Source organism: Chrysemys picta, chromosome 12, assembly GCF_011386835.1.
Source record: "Chrysemys picta bellii isolate R12L10 chromosome 12, ASM1138683v2, whole genome shotgun sequence".
NCBI lineage: Eukaryota > Metazoa > Chordata > Testudines > Emydidae > Chrysemys > Chrysemys picta.
This window is the reverse complement of record NC_088802.1, coordinates 22,665,273-22,679,976: the sequence shown is the minus strand read 5'-3', so window position 1 is coordinate 22,679,976 and position 14,704 is coordinate 22,665,273. Positions and strand designations below refer to the sequence as shown.

The following is a 14,704-nucleotide window of genomic DNA, read 5'->3' as shown; positions in this document are numbered from 1 at the left end:
TCCCGCTGCATTCATTGTGTTAGCTGTAGCTGACTTGAATGGTGGAGGGAGAAGGGTGGTGTGTTTGTTATATGAGGACCTCTGGGGATTAGTTGAGGAGCACCATAGAGCTGTGTTTGTGATATGGGAAGATCTGGTCTCACCCCCGCACCTTATGTGAGTGACCAAAGGGTAGAGGTGCACGTGTCCCTTGAGGCTCCCGTCTACAGAATTGTGTAGATTGTGTCAGTAGCAGGGCCCTGGGGTCATCTTGTCAGTGGTGAGGGGGGATATGAGAGCAGGTTGTGGGTTTAATGAGGGGTAGGTGGAAGTAGAGGTTTAGGTGTTCTCCTGTGTGCAAGTGTGAAGGGGCTGTAAAAGGGGATGTAGTTAAATTGTACCAATGTGGCATTCTGTGGGGGGAGCAGGCCCAGTGTTCGAGCGTAGGACAAGCGCAGCTAGCATCTGTCCATCGCAGTCACAAGGCATAGCAGGAGTGTGGGTGTTACTGGTGTTGTGGGGCATTGCCCAGAGGGGCCGAGTTAAGGTTATGTGAGCATTTATCTTAATTCTGTATGTCCTGGTTTTCAGAAGCTTGAGTTTTGCTGAACCGGACCTTCTGGACGGGCACAAGCTCTCACTGGGAGACGTTAACTCTGTTTCAATAGTTTTTGGGTATTTAATTTACTAGCTGTTTGAAGAGAAAGAAAAATGTTGGTAGGAGTAAGTGGTCCTTGTAGCATCTGTAGATAGCAGTGGATATGGATGACGAGAGAAGCAAAAGGATCTTTTCACAACCACCACGTTTTTATGGACAGGAGCTGTATTCTGTTCCTGTCTGGGATCCCCTCACATCCACTCCCAGAACCTCTCCATAAGTGCAGCACAAAGCCGGACGCATCTATCTGCCAATGAAGTGGCCTATTTATCTTAATGAGCTATTCTGAGCTGAGTGAGAACCCCTCCAGGAGACGGTGCAGCCTGAAACAATCGCTTTGAGAGGTGTGAACTGTTCCACTTGTACCAGCACCCCAGTGCCAGCAGGGTCTTCACGATGTTGTTGGTGCATGCTCCACATGTGCCCCTTCTCAGCTTCACACCCCAAGGGGCGTCGCTTCCCTAGACCTGGCAAACGATCCCAAGATTATGTGAGGGGAGCAGGGAGGGTTGGACCCCCATAGATAGGTTGGGAACCCCCAGATATTGGCACAGACATGGGAGGGGAATGTGGGGCTGTCAGGTGCTCCTGTCCCCATTTTTCCCCAGGCTGCTGTCACTCACCCTTATGTTACCCTCCCCATCTCCTGACCCCCAACCTGGCTCCTGACCCCCAACTCATCTCCTATACACCCTCTTCATTTATCCTCCTCCCAATAATCACCCCTCCTCTCACTGCCCCCAAAACTCCTCTCTTCCTTTCCCACCAACTCTTCCGCCCCCAATCATCCCCCCTCCCAGTGAGCTTATGCATGGGTTATTTATTTTCATTTCAAAAATAGTTTCAGCACCTTCTCAATATTCAGCTGTGCTCAAGTGACAGTTCCCCAAGATTAGAAACCCTTCAACAGAGGCAGATGTCTCCTGTTTTTGGCACAGATTTCTGCCCAGGGTTTGATTTTAAGTCACAAGGCCTAGGTTTGTTGGCCAGAACATTTTCCTTTCAGCAGCTATGGGGCTGCGAGTCAGAAACAACTTTCAACCAGCTCCGCCTCTCGCCATGCACATGCACAATGCAATCCGTTTTGCACGACTCCAAGCACTTCAAAGGCTGACGTGCCTAACTGAAAACTAAACATTGTGGCTAATAACGCTGTCACTTTATTTCCCCCCAAGGCCCAGTGGGTGGACTGCACTCTGGTGAGTTGGCCCTTGAGCTTTGGAGACTCTGGCATGAAGATCTGAGCCCCAGTTTGATCTCTAGCTGTGCACAATAAATCACCATAACACACCAACTGTAAGAAAAGTTAGAAATATTCCATTGCAGTCAACAGATTTCCCTCTCAGTCACCCTGGTGTAAATCAGGATAACCCCACTGGAGTCAATGGGGCTGATTCCCCCGTCACTCATCTCAGGGTAAGTCCATGGTGTTACACTGGAGTGTGTCTGTTTTCAGGAAGAGGAGATTCAGGCCCTTTGACTCCAGCCTCTGCCACATCCTCCACCCCCTGAATGTTCTTACTCTAGACCCCGAATGTCTCCTTCCCTCTGCCTCACACAGCCCGGACCCCCAAACAACCCCCCAGCCCTTAATCCCCTCCCTCCCCTCTCACAACCCTCCAACTCACGGATGCTCTCGGTCCCTGTTCTTCGAGATTACTCCTCCCATGGCCAGAGCCAATTCTCCATCCAGAGTTCCTGACTGAGCTTCCTCAGAGATCTCGGATGAACCACTCTGCCCACCAGTCCCCTCCTCTGCTCAGCCCCACTCCCCTGTCATGGCCCCAGACCCACGGAACAGCCCCCCATCCCTGCTTCCTTCTGTCCCACCTCCAAACACCAGATATTCTCTCCTGCTTCTCTCCATTGGCTAACCCTGGCCACTACTTCCGTCCCACACCACTCTCCTCCTTCCTGTGCCTGGCCCTCTCTAGAGCTCAGAGAGGCTTTCAGTCCCTCATCCCATTTAGTCCATCACCTCTCAGCCAAGCCCACCAAAGGAGGGGAGCAGGGAGCACCCATCTGTGGAGTAGATCCCTGTCTGCTAGGAACTGCAGAGAGACACAGCAACTCAGGACATCCAGCAAAGGGACACGACAATGGCTGCTGGGTAATACAGTGATGGGGGCATGAGAGAGAGAGATAACAAAACAATCCTGGCAGGTGGTGCATAGATAGGTAGATAAATAGATAGATATGACCAATGATTCCTAACACTGGAGGCTTGAATTCATTGCAACCTGGGAAAAATTCCGCAAAGACCAGCACAGTAAGTTTGCCATTTCAATTAAATATGTTATAGTATTAATATACAGGGCTAATTTAAGAACATAAATTTGAATTATGGTTGGAACTCCTTAAGACTTTTGCTATCAAGTCAATCAACCATCTAGAGCCTATCAGCATTTAAAAAAAAATAGGTTTTTCATAGACTTCCCAAAAATCTCCAATTTTTCATGTTTTGGCAAGTGAGAAACAAACATTTTCAGCAAAAAATTGCAGAAAACTGATTTTTTTCTGCCTAGATCCACCCAAAAATCATGAGTTTTCAGTTTCCCTGGGTATATGTATATATGAAGTATCTGTGAAATATATTTGGGGATACCTGAGAGTTTCTATGAAAATCTGATTAATTGAAAACACAATTTTCCTTTGAAAACAATTTAAGTAGAAAATTTCTTATCACGCTTAATTGGAAACTGAGCTTTCATAAAGACTGGGGAATGCAAATATTGTCCAATAATATGATAATTTCAAACCCATACATTCTATTACATCTCTTCTTATTTGCAGCCTTTGGTTCATACTGTTAGTTATGCCTAGGGCTCCGGCAAGGCCTATACTTTAGTGACTGCAACCGAAGCCTGGCCATTGCCCTTGTCCTTCCCTTCACAGCCATCACATGATGTACAGAGAAAGAAAATGTCCAACCAAATCACCGTGACTGAGTTCCTTCTCCTGGGATTCTCTGACATTCGGGAGCTGCAGATTTTGCATTTCATGGTGTTTCTAGGGATTTACCTGGCAGCCCTGACTGGGAATCGTCTGATCATCACAGCCATAGCCCTTGACCATCATCTTCACACACCCATGTATTTCTTCCTAATGAATCTATCCATCCTATACCTTGGCTCCATCTCCATTGTCGACCCCAGTCCACGGCCAATTCCCTCATGAGCACCAGGGCCATTTCATTATACGAATGCGTCATCCAAGTCTTTCCCTTCCTTTTCTTCACTACAGCTGAGCTTTCCTTAATAATCATCATGGTGTACGACTGGTACATTTCCATCTGCCAACCACTACACTACGAATCAATGATGAACAGGAGAGCTTGTGTCCAAATGGCAGCCAGTATCTGGATCAGTGGGGTTCTCAATTCTACACTGCACACCGGGAACACATTTGCAATAATCTTCTGTGGAGACAATGGGATGAATCAGTTCTTCTGTGAAATCCCCCAGCTCTTCAAACTTGCTTGGTATGACTCATATCTCAGTGAAACTGGGGCTATTGCCTTTAGCATGTACTTTGCCTTAAACGTCTTTATTTTATAATTGTGTCTTATGTTCTGATCTTCAAAACAGTGCTGAGAATCCCCTCTGAGCAGGGCCGGCATAAAACCTTCTCCACCTGCATCCTTCACCTCATTGTGGTCTCCGTGTTTGTTTGCACTGCTAGTTTTGCTTATATTAAACCTACCTCCAGCTCAATCTCATGTCTGGATTTCATGGTGGCTGTTTTGTATTCCATGGTGCCTCCCATGATGAATCCGATAATTTTTAGCATGAAGAACAAGGATATCAGTGCTGCCATGTGGAAAATGATTAGGTCAAGGCTATCTTTCACCCATGACCATCGTCTCATTCTGTGTTTCTTTATAAATATAATCAACTCTTGACATTATTGTCTCCGTGAGAACTTAACGGTCAATCCATTTATGTACACTGAGGTATTTACACTGGTAAATACCTAGAAAAACTCCACTCAGGTCAATGGAGTTACTATAAATTTACACCTATATAAATATCCTGTATTCACACAGTGGCCAATGTCAGATGCCTCAGAGAGAATGAACAGAACAGGAGAATTATTGAGTGACCCATCCTGTGTTGTCCAATCCCAGCATCTGGCAGTCAGAGGCATAGGGACACCCAGAGCACAGGGTTGCATCCCTGACCCTCTTGGTTAATAGCCATTGATGAATCTATCCTCCATGAACTTATCATGTCTAGCTATCCATCCATCCATCCCCATACATACCCCTCCATCTATTGATCAATTGATCCATCTGAGGCTTTTGTACTGCCACCCATCACCATGGTATCAGAGCACTTTCCACATAAAATCAGTTACCATATCAGATTCACACATGGAGTCTCTGCCTCTTCTGTGGTAGAGAATTGGTCTGTTCTGTCATATCAGTATTTGGCTATCTATTAGATTCCATCTCGTGACATACAAGCGCTTAACAACTAAAATCTTGTACTCAGATTTTTCAATGCACTCAAGTGTCCATAGGCACCAATCTCTTGTTAGAATTAATGGAAATTAATCTAACCATATGTAACGATGTGGCCTCTGGCAGGACACAACTGAGAGTATCAATTCAGGACAAATTGCTTAAAGCAGGTCAATTACAGCCCAAAGCTGGAGTTCCTTTACTATTAAGGCACCAAACCAGCCAAACAGAGATGACTTTGGTTTAACTCAGTGGCTAACCATAAATTCACACAAGCAATTCCCTTAGACACTCCAGTTTCCCAATATCACCACCAGCATCACTCTTTATCTGGATGACTCGTTATGAGAATCAATATCCCAGTAAAAGAAGAATCGTTCTCCCAATCTTTATGTCTAAGGAAAAAAAATACAAATGCATTCTAAATCTTAAACTTTATCAGACTCAGTAAGATCTGAATCAAACAGCTTTTCACACCCCACTGGATGTTGCAGCCAGGTTACATTTCTTAATACACAGGCTGAATCCCCTTCTCAGACCAACCTCCCCAGTTCAAAGTCTCTGTCTTCCCAGCATTCTTGTTGCCTCTAGAGTGGGTAGGGGAGGAGAGAGGTGGTCTCATTATGCCACTATCCTTTATTTTATACTCTCAAGTCATGTCCCTGGAAAAATACTGGGCCAGACATGTCCTGGTGGGCCTTGATGAGTCACAGAGTTGAGCAATTCCCATTGTGTGGTTCTTGTGCAACTGCCTGTTACAAAATTGTAGACCTCTTGTTTATAATTCCCCGGCTGGTCAATGGTTAGTGATGGTCGTTTCATGCTCGCCTGGGAGTGAGTTACCTCCGATGTTGTCACTGGAGAACTAACAGTGGGCGACTCCCAGACTCCTAATATACTTCAATAACAACCATATAACAAAATCTGATAATGACATATACAATGATGATATACATATTTTGACAGAAGAATGAGTTTCAGCAGATCATGACCTTACATATGATACGTTACAAGACATGCTTTGTATGAAATATCACAACCAAATACAAAAGATGAATATGGGGGTTACAGTGGGTACTTTGAGGTACAGTGCGTCACAGGCTCATTGCTTCAATCACACAAAATGAGCTTCCCCTTCGATTTACAAAGTGTAAATGCTGCCACATATTTGTATTCAGCCGCATTTACTGACTGCTTTGCTCAAGGCTTCTTTGACCTCTCTGTTTCTCAGGCTGTAGATGAGGGGGTTTACCTGGGGAGTTAGGACCGTGAAGCAAAGAGAGAGCACTTTCTTCAGATCTCTGAGTGTATCATGTCGCGGTAGCATGTAGACAATGAATATGGTTCCATAGAAAATTGTCACCACAGTGAGGTGAGAGGAGCAGGTGGAAAAGGCCTTTTTTCTCCCGGTCGTGGAAGGGATTCTCAGGATACTGACAAGGATAAACACGTAGGACATCAGGGTTAGTAGGAATGGAGGCAGGGTGAATACAGAGATTATTATGAAATCCACCAACATGCTCAGGTGAGTGTCACTGCAGGAGAGTTCCATCAGTGAGATGGGATCACAATAGAGATGGTCAATTTCATTTCAGAATATTAACAGTGATATGAATAATATTAAGATGGTACTGGCCAAACAACCATTTAACCATGACCCAGCAACCAGCTGGAGGCGAAACCTGGTATTCATAGGAGTTGAATAGTGCAGGGGTTTACATATCACTAAATACCTATCAGAGGACATTGCTGCTAGGAGATAGCATTCCGTAGCAGCCAGAGGGCCAGAGAAATACAGTTGTGTGATGCAGCCACTCACTGAGATGGTTCTGTCCCCAGTCAGCAGACTGGACAGTAACTGGGGCAGGAAGGTTGAGGTGTAGCAGATCTCGAAGTAGGACAAGTTGACCAGAAAAAAGTACATGGGGGTGTGAAGGTGCTGACCAGTGACAACAAGCACCACGATGAGAGTGTTCCCAGCCACGGTTGCCATGTAGATCACCAGGAACAGTAGAAAGAGAAGAATTTGCAGGTGAGGAAGATCCCCGAATCCCAGGAGGATTAATTGCTTGACGGTCATTTGGTTTCTCCAATCTGTATCTGCCATGGGTTGGGGCTAGGAACAAAAAAACAAGCTGGGCAATTGAATTGGAAGAACATAGCATTAAAAGTTAATCAAGTCTTGTGAATTAATACCAGAAATATTGAGAATATTCCCTTCCTTTGCTGGTTACAGGCTGAAATTTTAAGGCTAAATGTAGATTTCAGAGCAATCTGCCAGGAGTCTCAGTCCGAGGAAAGAACATTGTTACCCATGTAGACCTCCCTCTGCCATATCAGAGCAATGACTAATATAACAGTCTATATCTCTGGTAGAGAATTGGTGTGATCTGTCATACCAGACCTTGGCTATCTATCATATCCCATCTTGTGACATACCAGAGTTTAACAATTTAACAATGATGCTTAAGTTCTATATTTCACTTCTGTCAATAGCCAGAACCATGCCAGGTCGTAGGAGTCAAAACCAATAAGTACGTCAACTAAAATCTTGGACTCAGATTTTTTATTGAAGTCTAGTTTCCATATGTATTGATTTCTTGTTAGAAATAATGGAATGATGCGGCCTCTGGCAGGAGACTACTGAGAGTATCAATTCATGATAAAATTGCTTTGAGCAGGGCAGTTACAGCCCAAAGCTGGAATTCCTTTTCTATTAAGGCACCAAACCAGCCAAACAGAGACGACTTTGGTTTAACTCACTGGCTAACCATACGTCACACAAACAATTCCCTTAGACACTCCAGTTTACCAGTATCACCACCAGCACCGCTCCTTATGTGGATGACTGTTGATGAAAACCAATATCCCAGTAAAAGAAGGAAGATTCTCCTGATCCCAAAGGACCAAGCCCCAGACCCAGGTCAATATACACATCAGATCTTACCCACAAATCACGTTGTTGCCAATCCTTTAGAATCTAAAATCTAAAGGTTTATTCATAAAAAGAAAGAAATATAGATGAGAGCTAAAATTGGTTAAATGGAATCAATTACATACAGTAATGGCAAAGTTCTTGATTCAGGCTTTTAGCAGTGATGGAATAAACTGCAGATTCAAATCAAGTCCCTGGAATACATCCACAACTTGAATGGGTCATTCAGTCCTAGTTCAGAACTTCAGTTTGTAGCAAAGTTCCTCCAGAGGTGAGAAGCAGGATTGAAGACAAAATGGAGATGATGCAGCTGCCTTTTGTAGTCCTTTTGCCATGTGGCTTGTTCTTCCTTTGTCTCAGATACAAGCTACCCAGCACATGGCAATGGAAAACCTTAGAGCTGTGTCTATAAGCATATTCCTGTATGTCTTTCTGAGTCAAAAGGTGTATCTGCCTTCTCTCAATGGGTCAGTTGTATAGCTGATGGTCCTTAATGGGTCATCAAGCAGGCCAGGCTTATGCAAATTGTGTGGGGTGTCACCCAGAAGCATAGCACAAGTTTGAAATACAGACAGTACAGAGCCAATATTTATAACTTTAAATACAAACATGATACATGCAAACAGGAAGCATAATCATAACCAGGAAATCATAACCTCCTCATAGACACCTTACTTAATCTCCCTTATGCAAGATTTGGTGCCACTACAGAATCTTGGTTGCAACAATGGTCTATACAGTCACAGTTTGTGTCAATAATGTCACAACATATATCCTGGTATATTCAGCATTTCAATGCCCTATAGGAAAAGGAACAATTTCCATCCCCACAAAAAAGATCAGTTTATGTTGTAAATTATGATGTGGAGTAAATTCTCCCCTAGTTGCTGCGGTGGTGATGGTGACGTGGTCTGGAACTGGCAATGCCTTTTCTGTTTCCTGATGTTGACTATGTAGCAGTAATAAAATACAGCTCTTTGGATAGTGGATCTTAGGAAGGGACAAAACCAGGCTGATGTTCAACCCTGACTGGGGAGTGACCCACCCCACTCCATACTGATTGTGGGATGATAATATGAGAACAAGAAAGGCACTGGGGGGAAGACTCTGTCCCTGAACTCAGAGTCTAGAAACAATCTGGCATGTGTCATCTGGGCTAGTAAGACTCTATCAGCATTCGCCACCCCATTGAGGCGCACAGTGAGCCAGATTCTCAGCTGGTGTAAATCAAGGTAGCTACATTTGTGTCAGTGGGGCAGATTCCCAACTGAGGACCTGTCACCAGACATGGATCTCAAGCTCCATCTCTGTGAAATGGTGCTATGAATCCTGACTGGCACTGCTGTGGGAAGGTGAGGCTAAAACTGTTAATATTCACCTGAAGAACAACTCTGTGTAGCTCAAAAGCTTCTCTCCTCCACCAACAGGAGTTAGTGCAATATTAGATATTACACCACCACCTTGTCCCTCTAATATTCACAAAGCACATTCATGCCCCTGTTTTTTCGTGGTAAAGGCAGTCAGGAAGATGGTGTTCACCTGCAACCACAGCAAAGCCCAAGCTTGAAGCAATGAGCTCTTATTTCTCAGGGCTTGGCCGCCAGGATGTAGGTTCGTCAGCTGAGGTTCTTCTTTCTCTTCTTTCTGCAGAAACTGGATTTTCTCAGTGAAGAGACCTGCAGTTACCTGAAGGAATGAGCAGGTACATTACATCTACTTTTTGAAAATGAGCTTCTCCTTCTATTTAAAAAGTGTAAATGCTGCCTCATATTTGTATTTGGTCTTTTCTCTTTTTAATATCGTTCCACTTCAACCTTTCTCCCACTAGGTTCATTTTGTGTCTCCAAAGATTTGTAGCTAATGATGCCCAATGGGAATTGTACAGCGTGACTTGTATAATTGCAATTTTTTTTTAGTCCAATGAACCTATGTGTACAATATTTGAGATCATGAACAAACACCAGCTTACATTTTTGGAATATGCCTGTCCAAGGTGATGACCTGTTATAATGTACTTACACTGCCCCTTTATTAATATTCAATATATGCTGCCGTCTAGTGGGCATTTCTGAAAATAGCTTCCCATATATCACCCTTACAACATGTTTTCACTTAGGGAAGAAAAAACAAATGCACAAATACAGAATGGGGGATAACTGGCTTGGCAGCAGAACTTCTGAGAAGAATCTGGGAATTCTGGTGGGTCACAACCTCAACATCAGTCAGCAATGCGATGCTGTTTCAAAAAAAGCAAATGCAATTTTAGTTTTCATTAAAAGAGACATAGCATGAAAGTCTCAGGAGGTGATAGTACCGCTCTGCTAGGCTCTGGTTAGGCCTCAGCTGGGGACTGTGTCCAATTTTGGTCACAAATGTATAGAAAAGATGTAAAGAAATTGTAAAGGATCCAAAGGTGAGCGACAAAGATGGTCAAAGGGATGGAATGCAAGCCATATGAGCAAAGGCTGAAGGAACTGGGTATGTTTAGTTTGGAAAAGAGGAGATTGGGGGCAGGGTATGATAGTGGTCTTCAAATATTTGAAAAGCTGCCATAAAAAGATGGAGAAAACTTGTTCCCTCTTCCCACAGTGAGCAGGATAAGAGGCAATGGCCTCAAACCGCAGCATAGCAGATTTAAATAAAATCTCAGGAAAAACTGTAAGAACAGTAGGAAAATGAAACAGACTGCCTGGTAGGGTGACCAGATGTCCCGTTTTTAAAAGGACAGTCTTGTTTTTTGGGACTTTTTCTTATACAGGCACCTATTACCCCCCACCCCCTGTCCTGTTTTGTCACAGTTGCTATCTGGTCACCCTATCGCCTAGGGAAGTCGTGGAATCTTGTTCACTGGAAGTTTTCAAAAGGAGGCTGGACAGCCATCAATCTTGGATGGCTGAGACTCAACAAATCCTCCATCTTGGCAGGGGGTTAGACTAGATGACCCTTGCGGTCCCTTCTAACCCAATGGTTCTATGCTGCCACCTAGTGTCCATTTTACAGTATAACTTTCCCATTATTTTGTTGGCTAGTGAAATGTATTGGTTACTAGTCAGTATTTCTGACCGCGCCCCCCTTTCATTTCCTGTACTCTGCTGCCATCTAATGTCGATTTCCCAGCATGACAGCCTTTTACTCTGCTCTCCACTAGAGGATTCTTCTTCCTATAGCTGCCTCTTTCCCATTTTTGACTCTCATGTCACCTGGTGGACGTTATTTAGTATAACAGCCCATAACTCACTCAATAATATCTGATACTATCCACAGTTCATTACATAGTGTAGAGTTCCTTTTCTCTTCAATGTTCTTTCCCCACCACTTATGCATCATTATACAGCTTCACCTCCCTTTCCACTTCCCTATGTTGGTCATTTGGAAACATAATTTCTTCTTTCTTGCCCTTCCATTTTGGTTGCTGTCCATTGGCCATTGGGCTGCACCTCTCCCATTTCTCTGCCCTCTAGTGCCCCTACACAGCATAACTATATCTTTCCTCATTTCTTACCCATTGCTAGGTGTCAAGACTCCTTCCCCACTCTGAACTTTAGAGTACAGATGTGGGGGCCTGCATGAAAACTTCTAAGCTTAACTACCAGCTTAGATCTGGTCCGCTGCCACCACTCCCAATGTGCTAATTCCCTTCCCTGGGTAGCCTTGAGAGACTCTTCACCAATACCCTTGTGAATACAGATCTAAACCTCTTGGATCTTAAAACAAGGAGAAATTAACCATCCCCCCTCCTCTCTCCCACCAACTCCTGGTGGATCAAGATTCAACCCCCTTGGATCTAAAAAACAGGGAAAATCAATTAGGTTCTTAAAAAGAACACTTTTAATTAAAGAAAAAGGTAAAAATCATCTCTGTAAAATCAGGATGGAAAATAAGATTACAGGGTAATCAAACTTAAAGAGCCCAGAGGACCCCCCTCTAGCCTTAGGTTCAAATTTACAGCAAACAGAGGTAAACACCCTAGTAAAAGATACATTTACAAGTTGAGAAAACAAAGATAAAACTAAGACGCCTTGCCTGGCAGTTTACTTACAAGTTTGAAATATGAGAGACTTGTTCAGAAAGATTTTGAGAGCCTGGATTGATGTCTGGTCCCTCTTAGTCCTAAGAGCGAACTCTCCCCAAAACAAAGAGAACAAACAAAAACCTTCCCCCGACCAAGATTTGAAAGTACCTTGTCCCCTTATTGGTCCTTTGGGTCAGGTGTCCACCAGGTTACCTGAGCTTCTTAACCCTTTACAGGTAAAAGGATTTTGGAGTCTTTGGCCAGGAGGGATTTTATAATATGGTACACAGGAGGGCTGTTACCCTTCCCTTTATAGTTATGACATGCACCCCAAATCACAGATAGTGTTGGACAGCCGGTTCCACACTGGATGTGATTTCTTCCTGGGGCTCTAGGAGAAAACAGAGTTAATAAGACATGTGCACCTTTAGACATACTACTGCTTATATAAAAAGTAACAATATGTCCCACATTCCAAGAACAATTTTTAACCAGTTGATACTGGGAAACTTTCCCGGGAGAGTGCATCAGCCACTTTGTTAGAAGCGCCTGAAATGTGTTGCATTTTAAAATCAAAATCTTGGAGAGCTAAACTCCACTGAAAAAGTTTTTTGTTATTCCCCTTGGTGGTATGAAGCCACTGTAGTGGAGCATTGTCTGTTTGTAGTTGGAAACGCCGTCCCCAAACGTATGGGCGTAGCTTTTCCAGCGTGTACACAATGGCGTAGCATTCCTTTTTGCTGATTGACCAGTGGCTTTCCCTCTCAGACAGTTTCTTGCTGAGAAACACGATAGGATGGAATTCTTGATCCGGTCCTTCCTGCATTAAAACTGCTCCCACACCCCGCTCGGACGCATCTGTGGTTACTAGGAAAGGTTTGTCAAAGTCTGGGGCCCTTAGCACAGGGTCAGACATGAGTGTCGTCTTAAGCTGGTTAAAGGCCTTTTGACACTCATCAGTCCACTGAACTGCATTTGGCTGTTTCTTTCTGGTTAGGTCTGTTAGTGGGGCGGCGATTTGGCTGCAGTGTGGTACAAATCGCCTATAATATTTGGCCAAGCCTAAGAAGGATCGGACCTGTTTCTTTGACTTTGGAACCGGCCACTTTGGCCTGTAGGGGATTTACAGTTCCTTGACCCACCTGGTGCCCCAGGTAAGTCACTCTGTTTTGGCCTATTTGACACTTTTTAACCTTAACAGTTAGTCCTGCCTGCCTGATGCGCTTGAAGACTTTTTCCAGGTGCTCCAGGTGTTCTGCCCATGACTCAGAAAAAATGGCCACATCATCGAAGTAGGCAATGGCAGATTCTCCCAGTCCCGCTAGGAGACCATCTACAAGTCTTTGGAGCAGCCTGAAAGGGAGTACATTGAATTTATGCACCTCTGCCTGGGTGACGAAGGCTGACCTTTCCTTGGAGGGTTCATCTAGTGGTACTTGTCAGTACCCCTTGGTTAAGTCTAAGGTAGAGATGAATTGGGCATGACCCAATTTCTCCAATAGCTTATCTGTGCGTGGCATTGAATAGTTGTCAGGACGAGTTACAGCATTTAGCGTAGTCCACACAAAAGCATATTTCCCCATCTGGTTTGGGAACTACAACCACTAGAGATGCCCATGCTCTCGTAGAGGGGCGGAATATACCCATCTGTAGCATGTCCTGGATCTCCCTTTTTATAGCAGTTTGGGCTTGAGGTGACTCCCGGTAGGGTGGGGTTCTAATTGTTTGAGCATTACCTGTGTCAATGGATTGGTATGCCCGTTCGGTCCTGGGGTGGCTGAGAACATTGGCACAAAGCTAGAGCACAGCTCCTTGATCTGCTGCTGCTGCAGACGTCCAAGGGTCGCAGAGAGGTTCACCTCTTCCATGCCACCATTACTTTTTCCTTTGTCGTAGACACCTTCAGGCCACTCTGTGTCATCTGTTTCCTGGGCTGTAAACTGGGAAACCTTTAATTCTCTGGAATAGAAGGGCTTAAGATAATTAACATGGTATACCTTAGGCTATATGTTGGAGGTGGGGGTTGCTATGAGATAGTTAACAGCTCCTAGGCACTCCTGGACCGTGAATGGTCCTTCCCACGATGCTTCCATTTTATGGGCCTGGAGCGCCTTTAAGACCATGACTTGGTCTCCTACTTTGAAGGACCGTTCTCTGGAATGTTTATCATACCAGGCCTTTTGCTCTTTCTGAGCATCCTTTAGGTTTTCTTTAGCAAGGGCTGAAGAGTGTTGGAGGGTGCTTTGTAGGTCGCTTACAAAGTCTAGAATGTTAGTTCCTGGAGAAGGCGTAAACCCCTCCCATTGCTGTTTCACCAACTGTAATGGCCTCTTAAACTAGGGGCTATACACATGTTGAAATGGTGAAAACCCTAAACTGGGATGTGGTACAGCCCTGTAGGCGAAAAGCAACTGCTGCAACACTAGGTCCCAATCATTGGAGTGTTCATTTACGAATTTACGTATCATGGCCCCTGCGGTTAAAAAGGATCCTAAAAGGAGCAGGTAAGAACCCCTTGATAATCCTTCATGTAGGAACGAATGACACGTCTAGGTTCTCGTTAGAGAGAATCAAGGGAGATTATGCCAGGCTGGGGAAGACGCTTAAGGAGATAGAGGCTCAAATTATCTTTAGTGGGATTCTGTCTGTTCCTAGGGA

The 14,704-nt window shown here is 44.4% G+C and overlaps 1 pseudogene; it reads right to left on the bottom strand.

The window, feature by feature from the left end:
- Positions 1-6,273: 6,273 nt before the first annotated feature.
- On the bottom strand, positions 6,274-7,206 carry LOC135974551 (olfactory receptor 6N1-like; annotated as a pseudogene).
- Positions 7,207-14,704: the final 7,498 nt, after the last annotated feature.